This window comes from Ovis canadensis, chromosome 24 (assembly GCF_042477335.2).
Source record: "Ovis canadensis isolate MfBH-ARS-UI-01 breed Bighorn chromosome 24, ARS-UI_OviCan_v2, whole genome shotgun sequence".
Classification (NCBI taxonomy): Eukaryota; Metazoa; Chordata; class Mammalia; order Artiodactyla; family Bovidae; genus Ovis; species Ovis canadensis.
Genome location: NC_091268.1, coordinates 47,005,806 through 47,027,988, shown reverse-complemented (window position 1 = coordinate 47,027,988; position 22,183 = coordinate 47,005,806). Strand labels below are relative to the sequence as shown.

At 45.6% G+C, this 22,183-nt stretch overlaps 1 non-coding gene across 1 annotated transcript; it reads right to left on the bottom strand.

Annotated features, from left to right (window-relative positions):
- Window positions 1–21,434: 21,434 nt before the first annotated feature.
- Window positions 21,435–21,506, bottom strand: TRNAG-GCC (transfer RNA glycine (anticodon GCC)). Its single transcript has one exon. It is a non-coding gene; the product is annotated as a tRNA-Gly (tRNA).
- Window positions 21,507–22,183: the final 677 nt, after the last annotated feature.

The window sequence follows — 22,183 nt, the reverse complement described above, 5'->3', positions numbered from 1 at the left end:
TAAACAACAACAATAATTAATGACATTTTCTTAACCACTGATGCCGTTATGAAATCAGCACATCCTTGAGCCAATAATCCTGTCTGTACATCCACCTAGACGAGTCGTAAAATGATTGCAAGGTACAGGTAGGTATGGGGAATCTCTCCCCTGGAGAAAACCTTTACAAGGTGCATGATTTGGAACATTTCTAGGCTGACTCGCCAGTCTTCACAGGCTGTGAAGCTTACTGCTACACAGATCTTCCTGTGTTCATCACTTCATTAGAGCCGTAATAGTCAGAGCAATGTTATGGACGGCATGCCACGTATTAATTTATTAAATATTAGTGAGAGACGACCCTGGTGGTCCAGTGGCTGGTACTCCACACTCCCAACGCACAGGACCTGGGTTCAATCCCTGGTCAGAGAACTAGATTCCACACACTGAAATTAAGAGTTCACATACTGCAACTAAAGATCCCATGTGCCACAACTGACACCCAGCAGAACCAGATAAATAAATAAAATAAATACTTAGGAAAAACGGTATGGATGAACATCTACAATGGGATGGGCGTGATGCTTGTAACTAGAAGTGTCCTTGGAGTCGGGGAAAAGACCTTTTTCCTGGACAGATGTGAACTTCTCTTTTATGCCACATGATCTGCTCCTCTGTGGGGCAGATGGTGAATAATGACTTGAGTTCTCCTCTGAGAATGAATGAGAAGGCTATTCTTATGGACTGAATGTTTGTGATCCTCCAAAATTCACATGCTGAAATCTTAACCCCCAGCATGGCTAACTTTGGAGATGGGGTCTCTAGGGAGTAATTGAGGTTGATCAATGAGATCGTAAGGATGGGGCCCTGATTTGACTGGATTTGTGACATGTTCCCTGGTAGAGAGAGAGCATGGAAGATGCTCTATATTCTTCTTCCATGGGAATGCCAGTCTTGGGTTTCTGGGGAAAGTTAACTCAGAGTCCATAGGGAATTCATACAGGAGAAATTCACCAGAATGCCTGAGACAGTAAAGAGTCTAGGGAACCTTCAGTAACGGCCTTAACTTAGTGGATAGTTGAGTTGGTCTAGATGGTGGGGAAATGACTGTAGCCTCTTTCCTAGTACCTGGTGTTCCTGTACCTTCAGCTCTGCCTAGGCAACACCTAGGCATTCTGTAGGGCATGCTAGCTAATGGCTTCCAGTTCTCTTTCCCTACCGACTCCCTTAAAAAACAGCCACCAAAAACCCTCCTCTGTTTGTCAAAAGGCTCAGTTACAAAAACATCTCTTCTAAATTCTCTTCACCATCCTCTATGTTGTCTCTCTTGCCCTAAATAGAAAGCTATGGCTGGAGCTGCAGCAGCCACCTTGAGACCATGAGGAAAAGGCTCAAGGAGAGCAGAAACATCATTCTAAACATCATAGAGACTAACAACTAATACTGGGAAACCCTTATTTCTATTACTTGAAGCAAGACACAGTCCTAACTGACAAATAGCTCCAGCATCTGCTAGTAACTGCTCAATAGCAGTGCTCAAAAATGTATGAATGATTCATTGGGTGTTGGAATGAATACATCAGTTGTTGTACCCACCCTGTAGCACTTAGTTCAGAGCCTGACAACTAATAGGCACATGATAAATATTTGTTGAATTATATCGCAGACTCAAAAGTCATCATTTAGCATGCTGAGGAGAGGGGCCTGAAATACTTCTCTGAAAAAGCTAACTTCCCTTTTAAAGAACACAACAAAACTGCCAGAACTCCGAGTTGAAAGAAATAAGAAATTGAGAACATCTAGTACCCAAAAGCGGTGCTCCAATTTAGAAAGCCTAAAATAATACCACTCACTCATCACTCTTGTCTCCTGGCAAAGTACAAATTAGTGGCTTGGAAAATTCCTCCAAGCTCAAGGGTAATGCAGACATTAGCCTAAATACGGAAAGTCCTGATGACCTGGGAGGTCTACTTCTCAGGGAGGGTTTACTCGGGCTCAACAATATCCAGAAAATCCCAAGGCACTTGATTTGAAACTATCGCTGTGAAAAGTCAGATAAGATAGAAATGGGCGACAGCAGAGTGCCATCACAGTGCAGACAGAGGCATCTCCCTAGCTGCCAGCACAGAGCATGAAGGCTGTGTGTCCCCAGATAAGGCTGGCCTTGCCTTGTCAGCCCGCCCCTCCACCTTCAGCAGCAAAGACTCAGCCTACCAAGCCTCCTTGGAAAGAGCTATGCAGATGGCTTGGCTTTGTCTCCCGGGAGCTCATCTCTGGTCCATGTCATCCCCCAGCTAGAAACAAGGATGGGAAAAACACCAGGCAGATTACTGAACATGCATTATTAATACTTATTAGCATATGAAAATGCTCTCAGTGACAAGCACTGACGAAATATTGCTCATGGCAGCTCGGCCCACGTGTGCAGTCAGCGAGACTCACAGGCCTGGAAATGAAGCACATGTTCGGATGGAGCAGCAGAGATGATGAAGTGGCCACCCTGCCCCCAACTGGACATCCCTAACGCAGGTGGGAGGCAGTGGAGACCAACCCTGTCACTGCAAGCTTTCAAGTCCAACAGGATTCTGAAGTCAGCTCAAGCAAGAGATGTTGTTCAGTCTCCCAGTCATGTCCGACTCTTTGTGACCCTACAGACTGCATCATGCCAGGCCTCCCTGTCCCTCACTATCCCCTGGAGTTTGCCCAGGTTCATGTCCACTGAGTTGGTGATGCTATCCAAACAAGGTGTAAATACTCAGTTTGCTCATTGATAAAATAGGATCACTCATATTTCAGCCCCAAAGCTAGATGTGGCTATTAAATAAAATAATGTAGATAAGATGCACGACAGAGTGTCTAACCGTTCACATGAATGATAAATGTGCATGTCTGTGCACAACCGTTCTTATTCAGACACTGTTATTTACAAGGCTCCACAGAAGAAAGAGCCAAGGCTGGAGGGGAAATATACAAGGGGCAGAGCTAGTGGGCTGCCTGAGCAGGAGCAGGAGCCAAGGTCCTCTGACATCCCAGCCTGTGTTCCCTCACCAGGGCCCTTCTCAGGAGGCTGAGGCTCAGCAGACAACCATGCGGAGAAAATGTCTTACAGACACAGCAATGTGGCTCTTGGAGGCCATAGAAGGTGTCTTTCCAGTTACTTCTGCTCTCCTTCCCGGTTCCCCAGCTTTAGTTCTCCATGACATCTGAGCCCAAGAATCTCCCAGCCCTTCTGGGGGTCCTCGGGGCTAAGGAGCAGGCTGAGCCAGATCAAGTGGAAATGAAAAAGGGCCTTGGGGACAGCAGACTCAAGCTTCATTAAGACCTAATGAAAACCTGCCAGCAGATTGGGCACCGGCACTTATGAGCTTTTTTAACCTCTTTCTTTTGTGACGGCCTTTAATGGGGTTTCAAGTCTAGAAAGATGAAATGGAATGTTATCAGAAGAAGAGGCTGGGCCAGGAGCCTGGAAAGACGGCAGCCATAATTTCTCAACCACAAAAAATGGGCAGTGTGCTCTGAGGTGTGTGCCCGAGGTCAGGGCAGTCCTTAAAAAGAGAGAGTACAGGTCACTGGGGCAAAGGTCATCCCTGAGATGCACGGGAATTGTTATCGTGTGTGAAGTCAACTGATACCTGGAGTAACAGGCAAATTTGGCCTTAGAGTACAAAATGAAGCAGGGCAAAGGCTAACAGAGTTTTGCCAGGAGAACGCACTGGTCATAGCAAACACCCTCTTCCAACAACACAAGAGAAGACTCTACACATGGACATCACCAGATGGTCAATACCAAAATCAGATTGATTATATTTTTTGCAGCCAAAGATGGAGAAGCTCTATACAGTCAGCAAAAACAAGACCTGAAGCTGACTGTGACTCAGATCATGAACTCCTTATTGCAAACTTAAATTGAAGAAAGTAGGGAAAATCACGAGACCTAAATCAAATCCCTTATGATTATACAATGGAAGTGACAAACAGATTCAAGGGATTAGATCTGATAGACAGAGTGCCTGAAGAACAGAGGTTCATGATATTGTACAGGAGGCAGTGATCAAGACCATCCCCAAGAAAAAGAAATGCAAAAAGGCAAGATGGTTGTCTGAGGAGGCCTTACAAAATAGCTGAGGAAAGAAAAGACATGAAAGGCAAAAGATAAAAGGAAAGATATACAAGGAGAGATAAGAAAGCCTTCCTCAGTGATCAATGCAAAGAAATAGAGGAAAGCAATAGAATTTGAAAGACTAGAGATATCTTCAAGAAAATTAGAGATACCAAGGGAACATTTCATGCAAACATGGCACAATAAAGGACAGAAATGGTAGGGACCTAACAGAAGTAGAAGATATTAAGAAGATGTGGCAAGAATACACAGAAGACCTGTACAAAAAAAGATCTTCACAACCAAGATAATCACGATGGCGTGATCACTCACCTAGAGCCAGACATCCTGGAACGTGAAGTCAAGTGGGTCTTAGGAAGCATCACTGTGAACAAAGCTAGTGGAGGTGATGGAATTCCAGTTGAGCTATTGCAAATCCTAAAAGATGATGCTGAGAAAGTGCTACACTCAGTATGCCAGCAAATTTGGAAAACTCAGCAGTGGCCACAGGATTGGAAAAGGTCAGTTTTCATTTCAATCCCAAAGAAAGGCAATGCCAAAGAATGCTCAAACTACCGCACAATTACACTCATCTCACACCAATGCTCAAAATTCTCCAAGCCAGGCTTCAGCAACTTCCAGATGTTCCAGGTGGATTTAGAAAAGACAGAGGAACCAGAGATCAAATTGCCAACATCTGTTGGATCACTGAAAAAACAAGAGAGTTCCAGAAAATCTACTTCTGCTTTATTGATTACGCCAAAACCTTTGACTGTGTGGATCACAACAAATGGGAAAACTCTTCAAGCAATGGGAATACCAGACCACTGGAGAAGGAAATGGCAATCTACTCCAGTATTCTTGCCTGGAGAGTCCTGTGGACAGAGAAGCCCTGGTAGGCTGCTGTCCATAGGGTTGCACAGAGTTGGACACGACTGAAGCAACTTTAGCATGCATGCATGCATTGGAGAAGGAAATGGCAACCTGCTCCAGTATTCTTGCCTGGAGAATCCTAGGGATGGAGGAGCCTGGTGGGCTGCCATCTATGGGGTTGCACAGAGTCAGACACTACTGAAGTGACACAGAAGCAGCAGCAGCAGCATACCAGACCACCTGACCTGCCTCCTGAGAAATCTGTATGCAGATCAAGAAACAATAGTTAGAACCAGACATGGAACAACAGGCTGGTTCCAAATTGGGGAAGCAGTATGTCAAGGCTGTATATTGTCACCCTGCTTATTTAACTTATATGCAAAGTGATGGGCTGGATAAAGCATAAGCTGGAATCAAGATTTCCGGGAGAAATACCAATAACCTCAGATATTCAGATGATACCACCCTTATGGCAGAAAGTGAAGAGGAACTAAGGAGCCTCTTGATGAAAGTGAAAGAGGAGAGTGAAAAAGTAGGCTTAAAACTCAGCATTCAAAAAACTTAAGATCAAGGCATCTGGTCCCATCACTTCATGGCAAATAGATATGGAAACAATGGAAACAGTAAGAGACTTTATTTTCTTGGCCTCCAAAATCGCTGCAGATGACTGCAGCCATGAAATTAAAAGATGCTTGCTCCTTGGAAGAAAAGCTATGACCAACCTAGACAGCATATTAAAAAGCAGAGACATTACCTTGCCAACAAAGTCCATCTAGTCAAAGCTTTGGTTTTTCCAGTAGTCATGTATGGATGTGAGAGTTGAACTATAAAGAAAGCTAAGCACTGGAAAATTGATGCTTTTGAACTGTGGTGTAGGAGAAGATTCTTGAGAGTCCTTTGGACAGTAAGGAGGTCCAACCAGTCCATCCTAAAGGAAATCAGTCCTGAATATTCATTGGAAGGACTGATGCTGAAACTCCAATAGTTTGGCCTCCTGATGCAAAGAACTGCCTCATTTGGAAAGACTCTGATGCTGGGAAAGATTGAAGGTGGGAGGAGAAGGGGATGACAAAGGATGAGATGGTTGGGTGGCATCACTGACTCGATGGACATGAGTTTGAGCAAGCTCTGGGAGTTGGTGATGGACAGGGAAGCCAGGCATGCTGCAGTCCATGGAATCACAAAGAGTCAGACACAGCTGAGTGACTGAACTGAAACTGAATATGAGATCATCACATATCAAACAGAGGAATCAGCAGCTCAGACCGTGGACACAAAGATGAAAGGGGGAAAAGAGAGAAGGGGGAGGAAGGAAAGATCTCCCATTTGTTTAAAGATTTTTTTTTTTTTTTTGGATGTGGATCACTTTAAAGTCTTTATTGAATTTGTCATGTTATTGCTTTTGTTTCATGGTTTGGGCCATCAGGCATTGGGGATCTTAGATCTCCAGTCAGGGATTGAACCTATACCTGCATTGGAAGGTGACGTCTTAACCACTAGACTACCAGGAAAGTCCCCAAGAATCTCACACATATATGCACCTACTGTGTATGTAAATTCATGAGTAATGATCACTCCACTCCTACCAACCACCACAACCACCTCGATCAAAAGACCTCTGAACATCTTGACAATCTGTAGACCAAGGGGTCCAGTGTAGAGGACATTTGTAGAGCTTGTGGCTGCTCAGTGTCCATTTCACCTTTGAGACTGGCACCTGGTTTTCTTTTGGGAAATTGCTTCTCTCCCACAAGATACAGTCTGGAATAGCCAAGAAGCAGAAATATGGCACCCAGACAGGACTGATTAGATGCTCTGCACCAGAATGCACGTCTTGAGCTGTGACAAGGACCATGAAGGTGGTAAGGCTCATCTATTCCAGCAGCTGCCCTCTGGCGGGACCCTCAAAATTCATGCTCCCTGGACTTTTGAGTTTCCTTGGTCCTTGTTCTATTTGACCTTGTTTTTCAGCATTCCTGTCATTCCTTGGAACTCTTCTTTCTCCAAATTATCATAAACAATGACAGAGCAGCTAATTATTAATAGGTTATTGCCCATGATCACCTAGAATTACTGTAGTTTAATTAGGCTACTGCTTATACAGACAGGACAAGGCAAACGAAGAATTCCAGGAGATAAGATAGAACTGGACTTGAAAGAAGCAGGATACTGATGACAAGGCAGTTGGGGGAAGAATTATATGGGGTAGAGCTTTTATACTTGGCCGGAGTATGAGAATATTTGTATCAATATAGATGTTCACCAAAAGGCCCCCTACTATTAAGATGCTTAATAATTAGACGGACAGATTGGCCCTCTTTTCAATATCAATCACCCTTCTCTGCAGTACCGAAAGAACCAAGCGAACAAAATGGCATGCAAAGTGGGATTCTAAGGATGCAGGCTAAGAACAGGCTTGGCGCAATGGACCTCCTCTTGCCAAGGCCCTTCTGTCACCAGCTGTCACTCTAGACTGACCAGTACACTGACATCCGTAATCAGCCTTGAACAAAAAGGAACACCGATAGGGTAGCATACTGGCAGGAGTTCATGCCGCTCCCTGGGAAGAGGCTGACTACAAGGAGCCCCTCTTGTAATAAAGGGCTGGGCTCTATTCTGCTAGAGCGGCCCTTTTCTCCGGATTTGATTTTGCTTCTGCTTCCTGGCCTGCCAGGCCTCTCTGCTAGCACTGTCATCTGTCAAGTTACTGAATATGTTTTTCACTGTCTCACACTACATTGCTTCTGACCAAAGAATGTTCTCCCAGGCAGAGAAGAAAGGCAATGAGCTGGTGCCATGCGATCCACTCTCATCATGAATCCTATCACCCGGGAGAATCTGACTTTACAGATGGGTGGAAGGGCTTACTGATGGCTCAATCACAGAGTCAGTTGGAAGACAAGACCTTCAAGGTTCAGCATATGGTGCTCTCACCTCCATAGCTAGAATGCTTGAGTCCAGCACCAGGGAAGACAATGAGAGAGAAGCAATTCTCATGAAGGTACTGAATGACCCATTTATAAATGTCTTCTTCCTGTACCCACGATTTTGACTCTTTTAGGAAAAAGTGGAATTGGGACAACACCTAGATATTTCCTGTTATTCACTCCCTGGGACAAAAGTGGCTAACCCCATTGGCTGAGATGACCGACTGAAGTATCAAGGGAAAATTGGGCTGCTGTCATATAATGGGGAACAGGAAATGTCTCAGGGAATCCCCTGGGACAGTCGCATCACTCTGACCGGCAATCAAGGGTGAGGGGAGACTACGGCCACTTTGCTTGGGCAGGTCCATCAGGGACTAAGAATGCAGATGTGGGTTATCCTCACCTGCCCAAGAGCCCTCCACCAGCTGCAGGCTGGGGAAAGGCGAGGGAAAGTGGAAAGGGTACAGGAAGAGAGAAGCATTCCAGACTGCTGGAGCATCCGCTCCGCTTCTATAAGCAGTTCAAGCCTTCATTCATTCAACAAAGATTGGCTGGATGCCTCCCCTCTACCAAGCGCTGTCTGGGACAAGGGACAAAGTGATGTGAACGTCTAGTCAGTCACGTCTGATTCTTTGTGACCCCCATGGACTGTAGTCTGCTAGGCTCCTCTATCCATGAAATCTTCCAGGCAAGAATACTGGAGTGGGTTGCTATTTCCTACGCCAGGGGACGTTCTGGACTCAGGGATCAAACCCACGTCTCCTGTGTCTCCTGCATTGGCAGGCAGATTCTTTACCCCTGCGTCACCTCGGCAGCCATCAGAGCAAAGTAAGGAATAAAAGAGAACTCCCTTTCTGCAAGGAGTTTGTGTGGATAACGTTGTTGCTGTTGTCAGTCGCTCAGTTGTGTCTGACTGTGAAAAATTCTGTAGGTAACACCACAGAAATAAATAAAATGAATATCATGAGAAAACGTGGTAAGGAGTACAGAGGAAAATAAAGACAGAGAAGGGAAACTGGGTGTTGGAGAAGGGTGGTGATATTAAACCCTATCATCAGAGCAGACATCCCTAAGAAGGTTTCATCTGAAGGCCACAAAGGAACAAGCTATTTCCAAGTGGAAGGGCTAGGCAGTGGCCGACCATGTGGTGGGGCGAGCCTGCCCTGTTGGAGGAGCAGTGAAGAGGCGGGGTGGCTGGAGTAGAGTGAGATGGACGGGGGAGGAAGCCACGGTCACAGTCAAAAATGCCAGATCACAGGCGCCCTCCAGGTGTGATGAGGGGCTTGGTTTCTATGGAGACTTCTGGAAGCCGCTGGAGGTTAGGGCAGGATGGTGTCTTTTGATACGATGCCCTCCCTTTTCACGGGTTCACTCTATCTGCTGTGTTGCAAGTAAGTCTACAGCGGACAAGAGGAGGAGGAGGCAAGCACACTAAGATACTTGGCAGACTATGCAGCAGTCCTGGCAAGAGCTGGCGGTGTCTGCATCAGGATTACAACCAGGAAGGGGTGCCAGCTGGTTGGATGCTGGATGTACTTTAAAAGTAAAACCACTGAGACTTGCTATCAGATTTGATACAGCTTAAGAAAGAGAGGATGTCAAGGATGCCCCTAAGGTTTCCAGTCTAAGCCACAGGACTTAAGGGAAGACCAGGAGCTCAATGTGTACATGGACCAACAGACATGCAGGTGGAGACAGAGACAGGTGAGTTGTTCAGTCGTTAAGTCATGTCCTACTCTGTGACCTCATGGACTGAAGCCCACCAGGCTTCCCAGTCCATCACCATCTCCTGAGGTGTGCTCAGGCTCATGTTCATTGAGTCTGTGATGCCATCCAACCATCTGATCTTCTGTCATCCCCTTCTCCTCCTGCCCTCAATCTTTCCCAGCATCAGGGTCTTTTCCATTGAGTCAGCTCTTTACATCAGGTGGCTAAAGTATTAAGTTTCAGCTTCAGCATCAATCCTTCCAATGAATATTCATTGGAATACTCATTGGAATATTCATTGGAAGGGTTGATTTCCTTTAGGGTTGACTGGTTTGATCTTGAAGTCCAAGGGATTCTCAAGAGTCTTCTCTAGCACCATAGGTCCAAACATCAATTCTTTGATGCCCAGCCTTCTTCATGGACAAGCTCTCATATCCTTACATGACTACTGGAAAGACAATAGCTTTGACTATATGGACTTTTGTCAGTGAAGTGCTGTCTCTGTGTTTTAATCCGTTGTGTCTGACAACAAACATGCCTTTTTGTATTTTAATTAATTTCCCTCTTCTCTCTTCTGTTCGCCTCACACAGTGTGGAGGCTGGGTGGGTGGTAGTTAAATCAACCATCTACTTCATAGTCGGCTGAAGATCCAGACAGACTCATGCAGAAGTGGAGGAGAAGGAAATATCAAGCTGAGATTCAGAACATGGAACTTGGACGCACGAGTGATAGTTTAATTTGCTCTTTTTTGGTAAAGAGGTGGGAGTATTTTCAGTTGTACAGGAATACTGGATTGTTAAGCGACAGAATTTCAAGAAATACGTATAAGGGAGGGAACGTGGCTGTAGAAGATGCGTGGCAGTGGACAGCTATGAGTTTCTGACTATTCCACACCCCTGCTTCCTTCCAGGCATATGGACCTGAGGTCTCCTGTGTCAGAAGGATCACAATAGCGTGTGTATTCAGTTGCTAAGTCGGGCCTGGCTCTTTGCAACGCCATGGACGGTAGCCAGCCAGGCTCCTTCCTCCATGGGATTTTCTAGGCTAGAATATTGGAGGGGGTTGCCATTTCCTTCTCCAGGAGATCTTCCTGACCCAGGGATCAAACCTGCATCTCTTGGCATCTCCTGTCTTGGCAGGCAGGTTCTTTACCACTGAGACACCTGGGATCATAATAGAGCCTGGGGCCATAAACCAGGCATGCAACTTCCAGCTTTAGGGTCCTCACACCAGCCTCTCAACCTGCATCTGGGTAATGACTGTGGCACTTTGTGAGACTCAATCTGGAACCTATGGATGAGGGTCTATGTGTGGAGCATTTGTCTGGCTTGCCCAGATCCTGCTGGATCTGATTTACCCTTCATTTCCCCAATGGGCATGACTCTTGGCCTTGAATCCAGTCAAGTTGACTAGTCTTAGTCATTTGTCCTCGTTCCAATAAGGCGTTTCCATCCAATTGACATGGCACTTGTGGTAAAGAACCCAGCTGCCAATGCAGGAGACCAAAAAGACCTGTGTTCGATTCCTGGTTTGAGAAGATCCCCAGGAGGAGGACATGGCAACCCACTCCAGTATTCTTGCCTGGAGAATCCCATGGACAGAGGAGCCTGGCAGGCTACAGTCCATAGGGTCGCAAAGAGTTGGACACGACTGAAGCAACTTAGCACATCCAATCAACATGGAGTTAATCCTTGACTACCATCCTTTATTGGAATTCATTCATTTTCTTGGAAAAGTCCCAAAGGGTCTGGGTGAATGAAGATGTGGAGTCAAGAGAGTATGCCAGAAAAGAGTCAGGCTGGGCAGACCAATATTCTGATGCCTGAGAAATCCAGACCACCATGAAAACCAAGTTAAGTTTCAGGTGGTCATCAGAAGCCAGACAATGCAATCTGGGGAGAAGAAGTTAGGAGATGACCAGGACAATGGGTTCTTTGAGGGGAGTGAGCATACATGCCAGGGGCAGGAGCAGGGAGATTGTTCCTGGCTGATCTTGTTGCTTTGTGTGTGTGCTAAGTCACTTCAGTCGTGTCTGACTCTGTGTGACCCTATGAACTGTAGCCCGCTAGGTTCCTCTGTCCATGGGATTCTCCAAACAAGAATACTGGAGTGGGTTGCCATGCCTTTCACCTTGAATCACATGGATAACCTGGATCCACTGAAGAGACACAATGACACCCATTGTTTCCATTTGAGAGGCTCTCCTGAGTCAATGATTTGGACAGTCCTTAGATACTAAGCATCGATTTTTACAATCCTCTGATAGTAAGTATCATGCTGCTGGAAGCTTCAGAAGCTGCCACTCCCTGCTCAGATATTTCATAACAGCACCATGACCACAATTAGCCATGGTCTTTGCACACAGAGCTTTGCAAGCTTGGCACCCACTGCTAACAGACCAGTTTCTCCCTGTCCCCATGATCTACTGGCTCCAGCTGGGTGCCACCTTCAACATCCCCTCCCTCACCCCCTTGGAAATGAACCATCGCTGTCAATTTCCTGTCCAGAGTGACTTTCAGAGACATGCCAGGGAGCTTTTATTGAAGTTGGGAAATTGGAAAGCATCTCAATTTCTCTTGCACCAAGATTTTATTATTTCCTTTGAAGTGAATTTTCAAATACACCAGACTCATCTCAGTTCAAATGGAAGTATGAAAATGCATGTAAAAATCAAAAAGAAGAGCTTTTTCTGGCTGTCTCCTGTTTTGTATCGTCCATGTCCTTGCCTGCCTGCCTTGCATTGTTAACAAAAAGATCGTCTCTGTCCATGCACCAGCAGATGGCCAAACAGAGGACCAGATTCCTAGGGAAAAATTGCTCTGAGATTTTTAAAGTCTTATTTTTTTTTTCAATTTTAGCTATTCATCCTTCAGAGGCAGAGGTCACCCTAATAAAAGGCTTCTGAGTTTTATGAACATTTTTCCGTATATTCTACGATGAACATATCTTACATGTGTGTGTGCTAAGTTGCTTCAGTCATGCTTAACTCTTTGCAACCCTATGGACTGTAGACTGCCAGGGTCCTCTGTCCTTGGGATTCTCCAGGAAAGAATAATGGAGTGGGCTGCCATGCCAACCCTCCTCCAGGGGATCTTCCTGACCCAGGGATCAAACCCACATATATCTTAGGTCTCCTGCATTGGCAGGTAGGTTCTTTACAAACAGCACCCACCTGGGACGCCCACACATATGACATTTATAATCAAATAAAACAAACTACTTTTATTTATTTCTGGCGCACCAGCAGCATGTGGGACCTTAGTTCCCCAACCAGGGATTGAACCTGTGCCCCATGTGTTGCGAGCACAGAGTCTCAATCACTGGACCATCAGGGAAGCCCCAAACAACAAGCCATTTTAATCACATACCATAGGGCTCAGCTATGGGGAATGGGATAATAAAAATAAAATTATCTTGGGCTTGGAAGTGACAGTTAAGGTCTTCAAAAATCCTTCCAGGGACCTCCCCAGGGGTGCAGTGGTTAAGAACCCACTTGCCAATGCAGAGGACATGGGTTCAGTGCCCACTCTGGGAAGATTCCACATGCCCTGGGCAATGAAGCCTGGGGGCCACCACTACTGAGCCCCCGCCCTAGAGCCCGCGCTCTGCAACAAGAGAAGCCACAGCAGTGAGAAGCCCGTGCACAACTGGAGAAGGCCTGAACAGTCACAAAGACCCAGTGCAGCCAAGAAAAAGAGAAGATTCCTTCAGAGTAACAGTGATCCTTTTTAGGGAAACTCCAGGAGGCTCAGGGGTAAAGATTTCGCCTGCCAATGCAGGAGGCACAGGAGACTCGAGTTCGATTCCTAAGTTGGGAAAATCCCCTGGAGGAGGGCATGGTGACCCACTCCAGTATTCTTACCTGGAGAATCCCACAGACAGAGGATCGAGCCTTGCGGGCTATGGTTCATAGGGTCACAAAGAGTCAGACACAGAGCCACTGAAGCGACTTAGCCTGCACAACCTAGAGAGCTGGCCCAATTTGAAGACACTCCACAAAGCCCGCTCCAACGCTGATGCTAGAGGAAGTGTGATGTTTTGGGAAAGGAGCACAGCTTCCGTTCCCTCTCCCAAAGGAAAGCTACAATGAACGTCACTGTGTAGTCCGTATTTTTGCACCGTCTCCACAGCAGGCATATTTTATTAAAAGGAACTGACACTTGGCTGTCAGCTGGGTTCATACACAGGCTTGAAAGTGCCGATCTACCCAGACGGGGCTGATTAGCCAGGTTCATGGTGTCAGGAGAGTAGAGAGTATATTTCAGAGGAACAGGAATCAGTAAACACTACCATCTTGCTTCTTCTATGCCTGTGCACACACGGACCCACAGTTAAAACTGGCCATTATCTTGTAAGTAAAATGCTTTCACAGCAAATGCTTTATATTATTATCATATCAATCAGTTTCTCTGCCTCAACCTTGTGATAAATCTCGGCTTTTATTTCTAATCAGTTCAGTTCAGTCCCTCAGTCATATCCAGCTCTTTGCAACTGGACTGCAGCACGCCAGGCTTCTCTGTCCATCATTGACTCCCGCAGCTTGCTCAAACTCATGTCCATCGAGTCAGAGATGCCATCCAATCATCTCACCCCCTGTCATCCCCTTCTCCTCCTGCCTTCAATCTTTCCAGCATCAGAGTCTTTTCCAATGAGTCAGCCCTTCCCATCAGGTAGGCCCCCTTTAATCTAATTCACTGTGGTTTGATTAAATCGAGTTAGTGAAAAGCCAGATGAAATGATATGATTGAAAGCATCCACTCAAACCTCACCAGTGCTAAATATTGTGTCAAGCACAAAGATCCTACCCACTAGGCCAGCGTGCTGTGCATTCTGTAATCTGAAAGTGACCAACATTTCCAACCACATCTTCTGTAACTTGTATTTTACATTTAAAGGCATCTGTTATTTTATTGGACCACACTTCTTATTTTCTTCTAGGAAATATGGTTAGTATTTCATTCCTCCCACTATTGCCTCCTCCAAATGTTCCTTCCCAAGTCCAAATATATGGTTATAGAAGTGACATTCTTACAAGTTCTGCGTTTTTACAAATTTCCTCTTCTCTGCGCGTGAAAGTTGGTACAACCTGAGCTGGGCACTTGCAGGGGATTTTAGAATTTGAACCAGAGTCTGACTTCCTCCTTGGTAGCAGACATGGGGAATGCCAATAGGAGAGCCAGCACCCTGGTTCCCACCACAAGGAGAAAGACAGGGAAAGTGACAAGCTGGGAGAATCAGAGATGGGGGTGGTGAGTGTAAGTGGTGGTTTTTAAGCCACTTGTCCCCTTTGTCATTGCAACCACCTATACCTCTGCCCATGCCACAGTTTTGTGGACGTTTACTATTTTAAAAAAAATTGGAGTATTGTTGATTTACAATATTGCATTTCTATTGTACAGCAAAGTGAATCAGTTATACATATATCAACTCTTTTTTAGACTCCTTTCCCATGTAGGTCATTATACAGTACCGAGTAGACTTCCCTGTACCACACAGCACATCCTTATTAGTTACCTATTTGATATATAGTAGTGTGTATATCGGAGAAGGCAATGGCACCCCACTCCAGTACTCTTGCCTGAAAAGTCCCATCGATGGAGAAGCCTGGTGGGCTGCAGTCCATGGGGTCGCTGAGAGTTGGACACGACTGAGCGACTTCACTTTCACTTTTCACTTTCATGCACTGGAGAAGGAAATGGCAACCCACTCCAGTGTTCTTGCCTGGAGAATCCCAGGGATGGGGGACCCTGGTGGGCTGCTGTCTATGGGGTTGCACAGAGTCGGACACGACTGAAGTGACGCAGCAGCAGCAGCAGCAGCAGTGTGTATATGGGGCATCCCAGTTGTCACTAGTGGTAAAGAACCTGCCTGTCAACAAAGGAGACTTAAGAGGGGCAGGTTCGATCCCTGGGTTGGGAAGATCCCCTGGAGGAGGGCATGGCAACCCACTCTAGCATTCTTGTCTGGAGTATCCCATAGACAGAGGAGTCTGGCAGGCTACAGTCCATGGGGTCAAGAAGAGCTGGACACGACTGAAGTGACTTAGCATGGCATGGCATGGAGTGTATATGTGAATCTCAATCTCCAAATTTATCGCTCTCCCCCTTACCCTCTGGTAACCAAAAGTGTGTTTTCTACGCTTGTGACTCTGTTTCTGTTTCATAGATAGATTCATTTGCACCCTTTAAAAAATTCCATATATAAGTGGTATCATATGATATGTCTTTCTCTGTCTGACTCACTCTACTCATTATGAAAATCTCTAGGTTCACCCATGTTGCTGCTAATGGCACTATTTCATTCTGTTACATGGCTGAGTAATATTCCACTGGATATATGTACTGCATGTTCTTTAGTGATTTCTCTGTTGATTAACATTCCAGTTGCTTCTATGTCCTGGCTATTGTAAATAGTGCTGCAATGAATACAGGGGTGCATGTGTCTTTTTGAATTATGTTCTCTTTGGCTGTGTGCATTACTATTCATGTCCTTTTTAACCTAAGCTATGCTAAGTTGAGTTTTCAGTCACTTGCAACCAAAGTAATTCCAATGAATTTACTCGGCGTGTGCTTTTCCACCCATTTGCCTGCTTTGTAACGGCAGCCCGTGTTTCCAGCTGAAGTGGTCGTGCTCTCTTCTGCTCTACGGTGTTCACTGTTACTTGATGGCAGTGATGTTGTCTCTTATAATAAAGCTCCACTTGCACATGTTGGATCTCGCCTCTTATCTTCCATTAATTGTAAAATATCCTAAGAGCAGAGATCGTGTGATCAAGGGTTTGCTCATCCTCATAAGATCCAGCACTGGACTGTGATGGGAGAAGAAACACTCCTTTAACTTTTTCTTGAGCTGTATTTCCATCTGATTCCTCCAAGCCATGGGAGCAGACTTTGGGAAGTAGCTAAGTTACCCAATCAAGCAAATTTCGTCTGACAGCACTGTGTTCTAAGCATGAGTTTCAGCTCCTAGAATAGGGACTTTCCCCACAGTAAAGCTGCTTGACATTATTGCTGTTCAGTCATTAAATCATGCCCGACTCTTTGCGACCCCATGGACCGCAGCATGCGAGGCTTCCCTCTCCTTCACCAGCTCCCAGAATTTGCTCAAACTCATGTCCACTGAGTTGGTGATGACATCCAGCCACCTCATCCTGTGTTGCCTCCTTCTCCTCCTGCCCTCAATATTTCCCAGCATCAGCGTCTTTTCCAATGAGCTGGCTCTTGGCATCAGGTGGCCAAAATATTGGCGCTTCAGCTTCAGCATCATCAGTCCTCCCAGTGAATATTCAGGGTTGATTTCCTTCAGGTGTACAGCCCCTTTTTAAAATTCTTGCTCCAAAAGGCATGCCAGTCCATCATTTTTGCAGAGCAGCCTCACGCATGGGCACTCTCCTATCTTTCGGAGTCTCTGTGAGCTCATGGAATGATACTACTGGCAGTTCATCCAAATAGTACTCCTCACTGAATTTGGGGCCAGGATCAAAACTAACAAGAACCCACAGTCTGTGCAATTTGCTACCATAAGAATCATCAAAATCCCACAGCTGGAAAGATCCATAGTACAAACTAAACATATCCCATGCTTTTACTCAGGTTTTTCCTTACTCTGGGGATGGTGGCACCCATCCCAACCCTTCTTCCCTGACTACTCAAATATTTATTGTTTCTCAAGTTCCCTTCGGCATTCTCTCTGCCCCCACCACTGGAGGTATTTTTGCCCCCCTTCTAGCCCTCCTCAGCACCCTCCTTCTCCCTCTCATAGCTCTTGTTCATTGAGAGCATGCACCCTTCTTTGCATTACATTTGTACTGCCCAAAGCTGTCTTCCTGACTAAGGTGTTGGCTAACGCTTGTTCTTTTTGCTGTCCTATCTCCCAGCATGGAGCCTGGCATAGGTTAGGTGCTCAGTCAATATTTATTGTAGGCATCATTCCCTGTAATTACATGATGACAACAGGAAATATTTATCTTCTTGAATCTAGGTAAAACTGAACCTGATTAAGCAAGGCCGACAGGAGTCTGGGCAACTCCTGTGGCATTCCAAAGGAGGGAAAATTCATAACTTATCTCAGCAAACACTTAGAACACCGGTGGAGTGTGTTCAGCGGTGATAAATGTATTTGTATTGTCACTTCATCTTCACTGGCTCTTTGTTCCTCTTTACTGGATTGCAAAATTCTGGAGCAGATAGAGGCTATTTCCTCTCTTTACCATCTTCACTGTGTCTAATGTAAGATAATGAACAGGGTGGACAGGTCTTAAGTGATTGATTCATTGACTGACTCGGTCAATAAACGTTTTCTCAGCTTTCACTGACTGCCAAAGATGTGAACCAGGGCCTTTCAGTCCAGTTCCAGATACTGTGTTTTATCACGGCTTCTTGTTTATGAATTTGAATCAACATGAAAACGTTAATCAGGTCAATATGGGAACAAAGCAAAGGGTGATGAATTCTGCCCTAGGAAATGCCTTCCAGCAGTAGGGATTTTTTTGTTTAATATATAGACCATTTTTAAAGTTTTTATTGAGTTTGTTACAATATTGCTTCTGTTTCATGGTTTTTTGTTTTTTTTTCTGGCCCTGAGGCATGTAAGATCTTAGCTCAACAACCAAGGATTGAACCCACACCTCCTGTATTGGAATGCAAAGTCTTAACCACTGGATTGTCAGGGAAATCTCAGGAAGGGATATCTAAGCTTCATTTTGCAAGTACATTGGCCACTCAGAGGAGAAAAGACTTTAGGTGGATGGTCCTCTGTGGAAATGTTACAATGTCCAGGCTAAATACCCAAAGCACGGCAAAACCAACCCAAAGCATGCCTTACATGCTCCAGAATGGGTCTCAACGCTGAATGTAGCATGACGAAGTGGAGACAGCCAGCTACAAAGCATGGGATGTTGGGTTCTGCGCCACCAGTGCAACTGCAAGAAAGTCTTACCCCCTCTCTGAGCCTGAGTTTCCTCATCTGTAAAATGGGTATGACAACCCTAACCAAATGAAAACTCAACTATAAAACTCTGCCATAGTCTATAAAAGAGGTCCAGTTTTTGCTCTGGTGCAAATATTTCACTGGGCTTCCCAGGTTGTTCAGCCGTGAAGAATCTGCCTGCCAAAGCAGGAGACATGGGTTCGACCCCTGGGTTGGGAAGATCCCTTGGAGAAGCAAATGACAACCCACTCCAGTGTTCTTGCCTCAGAAATCCCATGGAAAGAGGAGCCTGGCAGGCTACAGTTCACGGGGTCAAAAAAGAGTCGGACACAACTTAGCAACTAAACAACAACAAGCACTCCACTGGCATTTAACATTTCTCACGATCCGCTGCTGTAGCCTCCCTTTCTTCCTCTCCTTCAAAGAGCTCATTGCTTTCACGATGAAAGATAAACGGCAGCCCCACCGCTCACCCAAGGAGCAGTGGACAGAGCAATGGTGTGGAAGAAGCAGTTAAAATATAAAATAATAGCAAGGGGCTGAAATTGCCCCTGACTGCCCATTGCTGCTCTAGTTTTTATAGTCCATTAAAACCTACAATCACTGTAATGTTTATGCATTATTGGGGAGATAAATTGCATAATTTTCATTTTGCAATTTAAATGTAATTATGATCTTACTAATGACTTAAACCTGAATTTGCTAGACTATCAGTTTTTCTAACCCTTGCCAAAATTATAGGTAATTACTTAAGGCTTACAATAATTATAAGTCCATCTCTTAAATAATTAATGTGCACTTTCATGGTACAAAACAGCTAGTAATCAAACGACCTCCACTTACACTGCAAACCCATGCAATTAGGCCTATTGTGTAGGTCTGTGGAAATATACCCATTTGCAAGAGTCCCTTCAGTTGGCAAGCTAAAACAGAGCTGCCGTGGATTATAGCATCAAGTAAGGGAGAAATCCCCCACTGCCACAAGATGAGAAAAAGGAAGTGATCTGTGAAGCCGTAGGAAGTTCAATATTAATCGACACAGTACTACTGAAACTGCTGGGTTTTGGGCTGAGGAAGGGGAGAAAAGTGAGGGACCCCGTCAGGGCTGGACTTGGAGAAATAGGGAATGATCTATTTGTGATTTTCACAAAGAAACTAAGTGTGGGGGTTTGGGGGGCTATCATCTGCATTTTGTTCCCTTTCTTCTTCTTTAGGGAGCTTGTTAATTCCATCACACAACATAGGATAATCTGCTGAGTTACAAAGATCCCACAGGGATTAATAAGGTGATATTTTTTGCCCTTGAGGAATCAGCCCACTACTGTGTATTACAAGACAGGCAAATAGAAAATTAGAACATACACTTATACGTGTTACAATTTTCCACAGAGTACTAGTAGATAGACGGAATACTAGTAGATAGACTAGATAGCATACTAGTACTAGTAGAGAGACTAATAGATAAACCTGGCATGCTGCAGTCCACGGGCTCACACAGAGCTAGACATGACTGAGCGACTGAACAACCTGGTAGATACGGGAACGCTGAGCCACGAATGGTGTTTCTCACTACAGTAAGTCCCCTGCCTACGAGAGAGTTCCATCCCAAGTGCAAGTTCGTAAGGCCAAAATGTGTTTGTAAGTCCATCAAAGTTAGCCTAGGTACCCAACTAACACAGTAGGCTATATTGTACTGTATGGTAATAAGTTTATAATACTTTTCACACCTATGGAATGCAACGTGACATGGGAGACCCTGTTCTCCTGAAGAAAAAAAAAAAATCACTTATACTCAAGTAGTGAAGAGATTGAATTCCAACCTAAGTTTCCCCTCAAGGCTATGTCCTCCTAGGAAAGTCATTTTCTCTCTCTGGCTTCACTTTTTCTAAATTAGGAATTAAAGGCTCCAGTCCTGGCAGATTTTGATTCTAAGATCTGGCTCTGCACACCAGGACCTCCAATCAATGGTGAGAGATTCATGTTTCTTGACTATGATTAGCAGCTTAGTAAAAACCACACACCTTTTGCACCAAGGAGATGTTATACCTCCCCATCCTGCCATGGGTGGGATGCTGGCATGGAGGATGGCCTGAAATCTGCCGTGTCTGAAGAAGCCACCCAACAGCATCTCAGTGTCTCGCCCCGCCCCCCTCCTCAAAGCAACTCCGGTGGCATCTTCTGCACAAACAGCAGCCCCAGTGCCTGCTGTGCTTCAACGCTTGATAGATTCCACCTCCATGGACAATAGGGCTTCACATGGGCCCCAGTGAAGTTTACAAATCTGTGGGAAGAACCCTGGTCCATGATGTCAGCTTCACACCGCATCGCCCTCCAGCAAAGGGCCTGACTCAAAGGAGAGCACAGACTCTGTTGCCAGCTATGGCAGAAGATTGTCCCCGAGGCAAGCCAGATTTCTCATTACTTAGCAAGTCACTCCACAGTGGGACTCGAGCCCCCTTGAATCCACAATGTGATGGCATAGCAAGACCCGCTGAGCACCTCCCTGTTTACTTGGGTGAAAAACACATCCCTGGCAGCTCCAGTCCCACCCAAACTCACATCAAAGACTTGGAAACCCCTAGCTCGGCATACTCCATCCTTTAGCCAGTGGGACAAGGGCTGAGAGCAGGTGGAGTCTGGCGGCAGACGGGGGACCCCCAGCTGCAAGAGGGCTTTCCTGTGATCCCTGTAGTTATTTTTTCTTTTTTGCTGTACCAGGTTGTCTTTGCTGCCCGGGCTTTTCACTGGTTGTTGCAAGTAGGGGCCACTCTCCAGTTGCAGGGCACGGGCTTCTCACTGTGGTGGCTTCTCTTGTTGCTCTCGAGGACTGAGGTCTCAGTAGTTGCAAGTCCTAGGCTCTGGAGCACAAGCTCGGTAGTTGCAGCACATGGGACTTAGTTGCTCCATGGCGTGTGGGATCTTCCCTGATCAGGGATCGAACCTGTGTCTCCTGCACTGGCAGGCAGATGCTTTACCACTGAGCCACCAGGGAAGTCTACCATCACTTCACTCTTACACCCCAATTTCCTCCCTGGATGACGATTCTGGTTTCTCACGACCAGAGTGTCACTCAACTGTGGGCAAAGCTACAGACTTTTAGATGAGAGAGAGAAAGTGCGACAAAGTACAGCAGGATTTGGAGTCAAATGGATTTGGTTCCATCCCAGCTACAATGCTCTTAGCTCTAAGGCCTTGGGCAAGTTATGAAGGTATTTCTTGGTCTCAGTTTCTCGGTATGAGAGATGGGGATGATAATTTTCTAGTGAAGTTGTTATGAACAGCAGTAATGGTTCTTAAAATGTTCACAGAATCGGTCTTAATGCAGGCGAAGTGTAAAACAGTCATCATGTCTAAATCTAGACATTTCAGGAACTGTTTTCAGGTCATCAAACAGGGATTTCATGCCCCCTTCTTGGAACCTCTGAGGGTTTTAACCATTGCCTTCCAAGTACTGTTCTTCTGTAACCAACACTGTGGTTGATTTGGTCTGGTTGCATCTAAACTCCAGGTTCACCTTCAGACACTATCTTGGACTCTTCTGATCCCACTTTGGAACCTACAGGCCACATGTTCTCACCTACCCAGGCTTGGGTCCCAGAGCCTTGGCTATGGAGAATCTGGGTGAGGACTGACTCCATCAAGGTCACTATAGTGAAGCAAAGAAGCAGC